The sequence below is a fragment of the Tenebrio molitor genome, chromosome 3 (assembly GCF_963966145.1).
Source record: "Tenebrio molitor chromosome 3, icTenMoli1.1, whole genome shotgun sequence".
NCBI classification, from domain to species: Eukaryota; Metazoa; Arthropoda; class Insecta; order Coleoptera; family Tenebrionidae; genus Tenebrio; species Tenebrio molitor.
The window spans coordinates 11,421,430-11,432,884 of NC_091048.1; the positions used below are offsets into that span (position 1 = coordinate 11,421,430).

The 11,455-nt window shown below is 35.1% G+C and overlaps 1 long non-coding RNA gene across 1 annotated transcript; it reads left to right on the top strand.

Annotated features, from left to right (window-relative positions):
• Window positions 1–521: 521 nt before the first annotated feature.
• Window positions 522–1,818, top strand: LOC138126474 (uncharacterized). The gene is made up of 3 exons (XR_011157845.1): window positions 522–863; window positions 919–1,415; window positions 1,474–1,818. It is a non-coding gene; the product is annotated as an uncharacterized lncRNA (long non-coding RNA).
• Window positions 1,819–11,455: the final 9,637 nt, after the last annotated feature.

Genomic DNA, 11,455 nt, shown 5'->3' on the forward strand with positions numbered 1-11,455 from the left:
CGATCTCCAATTTTATACGCTTTCGGCGCGCTAAGTCGACCAAGTCGACCAGTAGTACAACTTTGCGTAATACCCCACTCACATATAAACACGATTCAGCTGGTTCGTTTTCAATAACAGGGAACCAGCTGAATCGTGTTTATGTGCGAGCGAGGGATTACGCAAAATTGTACTGGTCGACTTGTCCGGTAGGGCGTATGTGAGTTCGACCACGTTACCTGTGTTTTCTAAGTATTCTGAGGGTATGGGATTAAGTGCATATACGGGTTGGACCACGCTACCTGACTTATCTAATTACCCAGGGGAACGGATTTTACCTGTTGGTTCTGGACAAGATTCAACAATTTCACAAGAAAAGTTAATTTGGTTGAAATTTACAAGATACACATTCTATAAATTCGAATTTAGTAATAACATTATGTACATAAAAAGCAGCAATTTTAGTGTTTACTAATTTTTGCTTCTCAGCTATGTCTTTACGTACTTTTTTACAAAACGGTTAGCAGTGTGTATTTTAATAACGGGTGACTATTAAAATTTTCACTTGGAGTTGGCTTTGAACGAGTTTTTATTTTTGCCGTTACTTTAGCCACACGCAAGAACGAACGACAAATGTCAGTCAGTACAATTGAAACATAACCTATAAATTTTGCGCGGCATTAGCTCATCAATAACATGAAACGCCAAATTAAAAAAAAAAAACATTTATTGAAATTAAGTAGTCTCAAGTGAGTCCTACAACAAGTGTTGAAAATGTTCCCCATTTACTTGAAGACAAATTTGCACTCTTCTCTTCAATGCTTCAAACACATTGTTAAAAATTTCAGGCGAGTTGTTGAGTTGGCGACAAACTTCACTAATCCGTTGAGTTAATTCATCCAAATTATGAACTGGAGTCTTAAAAACTGAATTTTTCAGGTATGGCCACACAAAAAAGTCCAGAACAGTTAAATCACAAGATCGTGGAGGATAGGGAATTACGGTGTTTCTACTTATTAATCTATTATCAAAGAATTCTTGGAGAACCTGAATAGTATCAAATGCGGTGTGGGCTGTGGCCCCGTCTTGTTGGAAATATCCTTCATGTAATTCTTCATCATCTAATTGATTAATGAATTCTTGTAAGATTTCATTCCTGTAACGTTCTGCTGTGAGTGTACCTCTAAAAAATATTGGACCCACTAATCTTCGTCTGCTCATTCCAAGCCAAACACCTATTTTTTGCGGATGAAGTGGTGTCTGCGTATAAAAGTGTGGATTTTCAGCAGACCACATCCGCATGTTTTGGGAATTTACATAACCAGACATTTCAAACCAAGCCTCGTCGGAGAAAAAGCTTTTGTCTAGGATGTTGTTGTCATTCAAATTTGTAAGAAACCATTGACAAAATTCAACTCGCTTTTCATAATCCGGAGGTAAGAGTTCATGTACAGCTGTTAGTTTATATGGATGCATGTGCAAGTCCTTTTTTAGAATTTGTCGACACGTTTCATATGACAAGTCTACTTGCTGAGAAACTCTCCGAATTGAAGTCTGGGGTGCTTCATTAATAATTTGTCGAACCTCCTCAATTTTCTCCGCATTACGTTTTTTAGGAGGGCCACTTCCTTTTTTGCGGGATACACTACCAGTTTCTCTGAATAAAGCAACAGTGTTTTGCAAAGTGTCGCGAAATTCTTTATACTCCACAGCAATATTTGGAAACCTTTCTTGGAATTCAGTCATGCATTCGAGAATTGAATACTTCCAGTTTCCCTCCACTTTTTGTGCAGTGCGGAAATAAGATTCTATAATGAAAGCCTTTTGTTCCACAGTAAATACCATTTTCAAAAATTTTAGAAATTGTTGAAATTTACGGCGCGAAATGTCAAACTTTTGAAATGTCAGACTTGTCAGTGTCTAAGGTGCAACGAAAAACAATGAATGATCCATAGCCAACCCTAAGTGAAAATTTTAATAGTCACCCGTTATAAACCTCACACTGGAAATCTTTTAACACAGATAGGAATTGATGAGTGTTATAAAAGCATTCATTAAATTTCGAATGAAATGATTGGCATATCTAATACAAAACTAAATAAAATCAGTAATTGCTTCTACATTTAAATATGCCAACGTCCCACCACTTACTTTTTCAACCTCCAAGCTAATAGAGTGAATTTGATCTCTTTGGCCCCCCGTCAGTACCTGGAAAATCTTAATCCCTTTGGTAGCGGTCAAATTTGTGGTCGAACTCGGTGACTCCCGTCCGGTACTATTTCGTCCGGACACTGGTAATTAGATAAGTCAGGTAGCGTGGTCCAACCCGTATACCCCCTGTCCGTTCTCAAACTCGAACATAGGCAATTAACATTGAATTGAACGTTTTTGCTGATTCCTGCTCGCCAATTGAACTTACAGGTAAGGTAATGGTATCAATAGAAAGATAAAATTATTGCGCTTGAAATGATACCAGTAATAAGATTAAAGGTGCTATTTTTATTTTAATATGCTAATTTAAAACTTGGCGATTTTTAAATATGACATGCCATGATTTTCAAATTTGACAGCATTTGTCAAAAAATTTGAAATTTGTTGGTTTAAGTCAAGCGAAAAATGAATTGTTACTCCAATGAAGAACGAATTTTTATGGTAAAAACCTTTTACAGTGGCGTTAGTTTGCGGAGAGTTAGAGATTTGTTTGCCGTAAAGTTTCATACCAGACCTATACCTTCTGTTAGTACTATTCACAAATTTGTACAAAAATTTGAAAGATGTGCAAATATTTCTTTAGAATCAGAAGCTAGGGGTGGTAAGTAATAATATTTTGTATTGGTAAGAGAAAATATTCAAAAACAATTATTATATCGCAGGAAATAGACAAATAGTTGACCGCACAGAAGAACGTGTTTTGGCGATGGTAAATTTGGACCCAACATCCAGTTTAAGGCAAATTGAAGTAGGTTTATGCAAATCGCGGATACAGACTATCCTCAGAAAATATAAATATCATCCCTACAAGGCACAGTGCCATCAAGAGATATTTGCTGTTGACGAAGAAAGTAGGAGTGCCTTCTGTTATGAAATGCAGGAGCGTGCTAACAATGATCGTCGCTTTCTGTCGGCAATTTGTTTTACAGACGAATGCACTTTTACGTTAAATAACGAACCAAATGTTCAAAACACGGGATATTGGGCTCAGGAATACCCTAGAGTTAATATTTCTACTCGAACTCAGTATCCTCAAAAAATTAATATCTGGGCTGGGATTTTTAATAACAATATTATTGGTCCATTTGAAATAGAGGGAAATTTAAATTCAGCAACTTATTTAGATTTATTAGTAACTAAGGTAGGACCTGCATTGGAAGAAGTTGCAAGAGAAAATCAGGAAATCCGGTTCCAACAAGATGGCTGTCCCGCGCATTTCGCCCTAGGAGTTAGAAATTTTTTAAATGATTCATTTCCAAATTGTTGGATTGGTAGAGGTGGTGCTATAAATTGGCCAGCAAGATCTCCTGGTTTAGCACCTTGCGACTTTTTTTTGTGGGGCCACCTTAAAAGCAAAATTTACAAAAGACGCCACCCAGATATTAATTCTTTGAGAGAAGCAATAACTGCCGAGTTAATTACTGAAAGGCAGTTGGCTAATGTAAGAAATGCTTTTTATAACAGATTGGGGTATTGCTTATTTCAAAACGGGGGGTTATTTGAATATTTATTGTAATTTTACCTTTTTCTTTAGTTTCTTTGCTTTTTTTTTATTAAGAATTTTATAATAAAAACTGCTTTTAAAATGTTAATTACTTTATTATTATTAATTCTTTAATGTGTGATGTATAAAAATAATAGCATAATGCCTATAAACTGAATGCACAATGCTAATTGCCTATGTTCGACTTTGAGAATGGACACCCGGTATGCACTTAATCCCATACCCTTCAGAATACTTAGAAAACACAGGTAACGTGGTCCAACTCCCATACGCCCAAATAATGAAAGGGACTTTTTTGCACGAGCAGGCTCTTTTGTTCATTTACAACCTCTGTTTTCATGATAGTACTATCGCGGCCAAAATACTTTGGTCGTCACTTTTTGACACTTCAAATGTAAATGTAAATCAAGTATTAATGTCAATATACATGACAATTTCAAATTATTGTTTGTCAAAAATATGGCACCTTCAGTTTTTAATAAATATAGAATCGTCTTACTTGCTTCTGAAGGTTGTCGAAACCGCGACCATGTTGATCTTTTGCTTTTGAACCCTGCCTCCGCAGCTGGGATTGACCCCACCCGTATGACACTGATAGATTAAAATAATTTTGACAACAGTAAAAAATAAGGTTAAACATCCTACAGCTTGCTTTACAATTGAATATAATTTATGTCACATTGACGACCAACATAAAGTCCATTCATGTTGGGTTTTCCCTGCCAAATTGTCGTCACGTTGCAAGCCTGCGCCTCCTTTCCTAGTAATTTTTACATTATCGTGTTTTATTCGTGATAGAGCGATTTGACGTCTTTAATTTTGAATGTTAGTTTGACGTGTGAAATAAAGTCACAGATTTTTTAATAAAATTCTATTCCTGGGTGATTTTACCATGGCGAAAAGACAAAAGGTTAATTTTAAAATTACGTTAACCTTCCACAACTGACGTAATGTGACGAAACCCGCAAGCTAATACGGACTCAAGAAAAAATAGCTTCAGTTCGAAAATTAATTAGTTAGAATCCTTTAATATTTAATGTATTGTATGTGTTAACATGATTATAATCTATTTACGTCCTTTATTGAGCAGTTTTAAGAATACAACGTTTTAAAGGTAATATGTACACCAAAAAAACTTAAATTAGAAAAAAATCATTAAGAATCAAAATACACCTTTCTTTTGTGGTATGCAATTGTAACAATACATTCTTGAAACGTCACAACCACAATCAAAACGTAGAAGTGTCTCTGAATAACTGAAATTTTATTGCCAAATTTGTTCCATCATTTAGATGCATTCCTTACTTCCATCGCTTCCAATGAAAGAAACTTCACACAATTTCCTATTGGGTTCATTTTCTATAACTTATTCTTGCTCCTCATCACTCATCATGTTAGTCGCAGAAGGTTAAGTAGTAAATGTAGTTTTTTCACTTAATCAACAACGCAAGCAGAAAAATACAACACCAGTAGGTAGGAGTTAGGTATTTTTTTTATACCTATTGTATGTTCCTAATCCTATCATACCGATTAACAACTGACACTATTTTTAGTGCAAATGATAACAAAATGGATGTATTATTTGAATATTTGAAAAATGACTGTTTCTTTGCTGACAGCGAATAACATAACCTCTACAGTCTACGAATGACTTAGTTACTTTATCAACCCGTATTGGTTACTTTATCAGCCCGTATTGGTGACATACACAGCTAAAGCATTTTTGAACTAAAAATCACACCGCCACAATATTGAATTATTTGACCTTGACTAGGAAAATACAACGAGAATGGACTTTACATATTGCTTTCACTTTTGGCTAGGGTCACCTTTAACCCGTAAGTTGTTCTTTACATTCTTAATACTTAAAATACTAATCCTATTGCTACCATCTGCTGGGGCTTAAATAGGAGCCGAGTCAAGAATGTCTAAACGAGTACCTGTTACAAGTACTACCGGATGTATATCGTAATGTATTGTACTTCATACTGGAAGTCTCTTGTCCATCATTATTTTATTTCGAAAATAAAAAAAATCACATTATTTTGTGAAGATAGCATCACTTTTTTTTCTATGGCAACGGCCGTTGTTATTGTTTTTTTTTTAGGTTGAATGTTTTTGACTTTTTCACTTTTCAATGTCAGATTTGATGTACAGAAATAAAACAGTCCGGCGGTAGGTGTTGCTTAGTTACACTTTCCGACTCTGATACTGTTATATGTATTATAATTTATAACTCACCTACCGGACTCAAATTGATGATGCAATCGAACATTGGGATGTAGTTTTTTTTTTTTACCTTGAATGGTTTTGTAGCATTGCGATCAAAAATTTTTGGACACTAATGTCATCGTGCTGTCATACATTCTAAAACGACCCTTATGTATTAATAACCTCAATTTTGAAAATGTGAATGTCAGATTTACCGAGAAAATATTCAAAAAGTTGTAAAAATCAGACCAATGGAATAGAACGAGGTTTTAATTAATAAAAAATTTAAAACAAATACCCAAATGTAGTATGTACTCGCATATTAAAAAAATTATATTTTAAACCGGCGTCAAATTGACAACAATTTCATCTTTCATGTGACGGTTTCAATAAAGCATGATTTAGAGTAATTTTTTTAATGTGACAGAAGTTTGATGTCCAAAATTTTATGATCGTAATAGTACACCTTGCCTGAGATTGACTGCTATTCTGGGTAAAACAATTACACTTACTATTGCGGCCAAAAAATTTCGTCCACCCTTTTCCTGTCATTTCACAAAAATTGCGTGTAGTTTAAGCTTTATTGTCATTATGATTGACGTTTGCAAATTGAAGTTTGAAATTTTACCACTGTCACTCATCAGAAGTATGCCACGAGTAACTTATTTCAATAAAGTTAAGATAATAACTCTTGTGTAGAATGGAATGTCCCAGAGGCAAATTTCGGCAGCCCTTGGAATACCAAGAAGCACGATTAGTGCCATTGTTTGTAAATGGAGGGAAAGTAGTATGGTAGAAGAGCAGGACTCTTCTTCAAAAGCAAAAAAAAAAATCCCTGGATTACCATTCAGAAATGAATGCAGAAACTTTTGAAGAGTGGTTGCAAGATAAATTATTACCTGCTTTGACGGAACCTTCAATAATTGTTCTAGACAACGCAAGTTACCATAGTCGCTTGGAGGAAAAGAAACCAACTTGTGCATGGAGAAAAGCTCAGTTACAGACCTGGCTTCAAAATAACAATATCCCTTTTTCTGAGACAGATAAAAAGGACACTTTATTAAAGTTATGCAGGCAAAATGATAAAAGTCCTGTTTACGTAGTGGATCGTGTTATTCATGAGGCTGGTTATAAACCATTACGTTTGCCTCCATATCATTGAATTTTTAATCCGATTGAAATAGTGTGGAGTCAAACCAAGCGAACATATGACAGTGAGGTTCTGAAGAACAAAAATCCAATTTTGGCGTGGAGGACAACTTTAGAAGGGGTCTCTGCAGAACAATGGACACATTACATAGGTCATACCAATAAAATTATAAGACAATATTTTGAAAAAGAGGTATATACGTCTGTTGAGGAGCTGGTGATTAATGTTGAGATTGAAAGTGACGACAGTGATAGTGATTTGAGTTTTCACCGAAGTAATGACTAGTTATTTAATTTAAAGGGTGTCGTTTATTTGCAGATGTAGCGTTTTGAAGACGAGATGGGGGGACATTCAACCCCTAGTAAGTGACAGTATTATAAGTACATGATAATTATAGTCATGTCATAATAATTATATTCATCATTTTTATAGTTCTTTGTCTTATCTTGCTACAGATATTTTGCAAGAATGCCTAGAAATAAAGAAGGAGTCAAACGCCCCCCAATACATGATGAAAAGGAATACATGATGAAGGAAGCTATAGCTGCTGTCACAGCTGATGGTGAAGTCAAAATATCATTGAGGGAGGCAAGCAGGGTGTATAATATTCCGATAGCGACTCTCTTTCGTCATTCGCGTACACACAAGGCGAACGGAGCAGCCGAATTTCAATATAAAAGTCACTTAGATGTGAAGAGAGTATTTTTAGAAGAAGAGATTGCTCTTGTTGACTATATTAAAACTATAGCACGAATGCACAATGGTTTAACCAAGAAAGGAGTAAGGGATCTCGCTTTCAAGTATGCCAGAGCGAACAACAAGAAAATGCCACCTACTTGGAAAACAAATCAAATAGCAGGAGAAGAATGGATGCGGCTATTTATGAAAAGACATAAAAAAAAAGTACTTTCAATATGAAAACCAGAAGCCACGAGCTTGGCTCGTGCAACCGCGTTTAATAAAACTAACTTCGACAAGTTCATGACTAATTTGGAAGACATTCATCAACGGTTTGGCCCAATACCTCCTGAGAGGATGTGGAATATCGATGAAACGGGATGCACTACCGTGCAAGTACCATCAAAAATTGTCGCTCCAAAGGGAGACAAACAACTTGGCAGCACAACATCAGCTGAAAGGGGTCAATTGGTAACTGTAATATGTGGTGTTAGTGCTACAGGAAACCATATACCACCCATGATCATATTTCCAAGGGTAAATTTCAAAGACTACATGCTTAATGGAGCACCTCCTCCTACATTAGGTTCGGCGAATCCTTCCGGATGTCTAATGAACAACAGTTCATCAAGTTATTAAGCATGTAAAGCCATCAAAGGAAGAACCAATTCTTCTTATATATGACAACCACGAGACTCATTGCACTGTAGAGCTGTAGAAATGACTTCACTAAGTGGCATCAAGATATTAACATTCCCTCCTCACACTTCAAGTAATCTACAACCGCTTGACCTAACTGTTTTTGGGCCATTTAAAACATACTACAATCAGGCCTTGGACGCATGGCATATAAACAACCCGGGTAAAAAAAAGTATCCAGAAGAATTGAGGATCTTTGCACTGACTCTCAATTTTTATTCATCATCAGCGTATAATTATGTCCGCAAAACTTTTGCAAAAAGTCTACCACATCCCAAAACCCTGCAAAAGTGGTACAGTGCAGTTGATGAATCCCCTGGATATACAAAAGAGTCCTTACAAGCCATAAAAATTAAAGTTCAAGAATGTGCTGAGCAGGGAAAATCCCTTGTGTGTAGTCTAGTGATGGACGAAATGGCCGTGAGACAGGACATTCAATGCAATGGCAAGAGACAGTTAGGTTACATCAATTATGGATTAGGGATTGATAGTGACTCATTGCCTGTAGCAAAAGAAGCGATGTTTTTTTTTTTGTTAGTTGGTATGAATCGTCGTTGGAAAATACCTATCGCTTATTTTTTAATAAATTGTCTAACTGGAGAGGAAAGAGCTAATTTAATCACTGGTTGTCTTGTAATGACACATAATTTAGGAATTGTCATTCCCTCGATTACTTTGATGCTGCTGCCTCTAATTTGGCAATGGCAACACATTTAGGGTATAATTTGTCACCTAACAAATTAGTAACTCATTTTCCCCATCCTTTAACAAAGGAATTGGTTTTTATTATTTTTGACATGTGTCATATGATCAAACTCATTACATTAGGAATACCTTAGGGGATTGGGGAGTACTTTACGATAAAGATGGTAACTCAATACTATGAACTTATTTGTTTTGTTTTTTTAGTAGAACTGGAAGGAAAAAATGAAAGTGAAACCAGCAGTTCAAACTTTCAGCGACAGTGTAGCAGATGCTCTCGATTATTGTTCTTTAGATTTACAGCTGGAACGATTTAAGGACGCGACTTTTACCGCAAATTTTTGTCGAATAATGAATCATATATTCGATATTATGAACACAAGAAATACGTTAAATACGAGTATTTATAAAAGATCGTTATCCGCTCATAATAGAACTTTTCTGAAAGACCACTTCGCTCAAACTAGAAAATACATAACTACTTTAAAAGATAAATTTCGTACAAACATACTACACACTAAAATAAAAACAGGCTTTTGGGCATTTTAATCAACATGAACAGTATAGAGGGGATAGTGGACGAACATATTATTAAAAAAGAACATTTAAAATATTTGTTAACATACAAACTATCTCAAGATGACCTAGATATGTTTTTCTGTAATATAAGAGCACGAGGTGGTTTTAACAATATTCCCACTGCAGCACAGTTCGAGTCTGCTTACAAGAAAATACTAGTGCATACAGAATTAAGTTCGTCGGAAGCTGCAAATTGTTTAGCATTAGATGAAACCAGTATTCTGAACGTTATCAGTTATTCGAAAAAAACGTCTGATGTTTTAGATTTCGTTTCTACTGAAGATTTTGAAATTCATCAGGAAATATTTGGATTACCAGATTTGTCGTCTTACTAACTGATGTTGTCGAATATATTGTAGGATTTGTGCGCAAGAAGTTGGACTAAATTGTAATACGTGCGCGGCCGCCTTAACCCATCAAAATTCATTATCTGCTCTTTTGAATAGAAAGAATAAAGAAGGTTTAATGAAACCAACCAATGACGTCATATATATTTGTAAAATAGCGGAAAAAATAGTCAGAATACATATCAAAAATTTTAGTAAAGACAATCCGCTAACGGCCGTATTCACCAACGCCAGTTAACGTTAACTGTAGGTTAAAATACTTCGTTACTTTAGTTACCTATTGTTATAACAATGTTTTGGTATATTTTAACCTACAGTTAACTTTAACTGGCGTTGGTGAATACGGGCCTAAATGAATTAATTATAATGTCTGTTCAATATATAAATTTTAATCTTGTTTTTAACAATTTATCAGAACATATAATAGGTAGATCAGGATCCAGTTAATAATCATTTAATACAGATAGTGTACCAAATCTTGAAAACATATTTTACTATTAGGTTGCATCCCAAAAATAATTCACTGAATGAAGTGAAAGATCGAATTCGTCACATGTACTCGAAATTGATTCTCTTTAAACACCAATAAATATTTCTCTTTTTTTTTTGTATTTTACTTTTATACTTTTACCAAATAAGTAAAATGTAAAAATGCTGTATGTTTTTTCAGTGTATCCGTACACTAATTGCAATAACTTGTGATATTAAAAAAAAACAGTAAGAATCGTAAACGAGATTGTGTTGTAACTGGCGCTTTTGCCTCAAGTCACGTGGTCATTATTGTACGTCCTTCACTAACTTACCAAAACTGTAACTAGCTATCTCTTATTCATGTGGTCACCGCTGCTTTACGCTTGCTCTGCAAGCAAGGCTCCGTCCATTAAAATTATAATGTCAATGGTGCGTGTGTTTGTTAATACCGTGCCTTCAAATAAATTCGGAATTAGAGTAGGCTGTTATTTATATATTTTGTCTATTAACGGTTGGTAATAGACGTTTAAACACGTGTATTGTGCTGTCCAAGGTCACTGCTGTGCCTTTAAAAATTTCATGTTACCAACTTCATAATAAAATCAAAGCCTACTCTAATTCCGAATTTATTTGAAGGCACGGTATGTTAGTTGCCGGAAGTGCAAAATATTAGTGCCAGTGAATTTCAATTTGCTAACTACGAGTATAATTAGTATTTATCAGATAATTGACACATACCCAAAATGCAAGTGTTGGACGAGATAGGTAAAAAGTTTTCTTCGCCAAGTTTCGGTGAAAAACTGTCCATTATAAGTAATGGTAAACCTACTCCAGAGTTACCGCTGTTAAAAACAGTACATAAAACCAAGACAGAAGTATACACACGCAATTTTTCAACAGCTCAATACAAGACGGTGGAATGGT